Here is a 594-nt window from a genome sequence, read left to right on the forward strand (position 1 = left end):
GTTGTGGTTTGTGCTTTTCCAATTATTCTGACTTGTGTTTCTTTGCCATGGTTGTTGGTTTTGATTATGGTTTCTGAATTGTGTTTCTTTGCCATGGTTGTTGGTTTTGATTATGGTTGTCTCCCCATCTGAGGTTGGGATGGTTCTTCCAAGATGGATTGTAAGTATCACCATAGACTTCATTTGCTCCAGGATTTTGGTTGTGCATGTACTGGACTTGCTCTTGCTATTGCTCCTCTTGAGTTTCTTCACTTTGCACCCAAGTAGTTGGTGGTTGGCTTGTGGCACTTACTGATGCAACTTGCAAGCCATCAATCCTTTTGGCCATTTGCTCAAACTATTGTTGAATCTGCTGCTGCATTATCTTGTTCTGAGCTAGAATTGAATCCACTCCCTCCAACTCCATTACTCCTCTTCTTTGTGATGGTTGGCGTTGTCTTTGATGAGCAAAGAAATATTGGTTATTGGCCACCATATCAATGAGGTTTTGAGCTTCCTCTGTAGTTTTCATATGTTGCAAAGAGCCTCCAGCTGAATGATCAAGTGCTTCCTGAGCTTTAAGAGTGAGTCCCTCATAGAAGTTTTGCAACTTGT

This window comes from Arachis duranensis, unplaced genomic scaffold (genome assembly GCF_000817695.3).
Source record: "Arachis duranensis cultivar V14167 unplaced genomic scaffold, aradu.V14167.gnm2.J7QH unplaced_Scaffold_343483, whole genome shotgun sequence".
Taxonomy (NCBI): Eukaryota; Viridiplantae; Streptophyta; class Magnoliopsida; order Fabales; family Fabaceae; genus Arachis; species Arachis duranensis.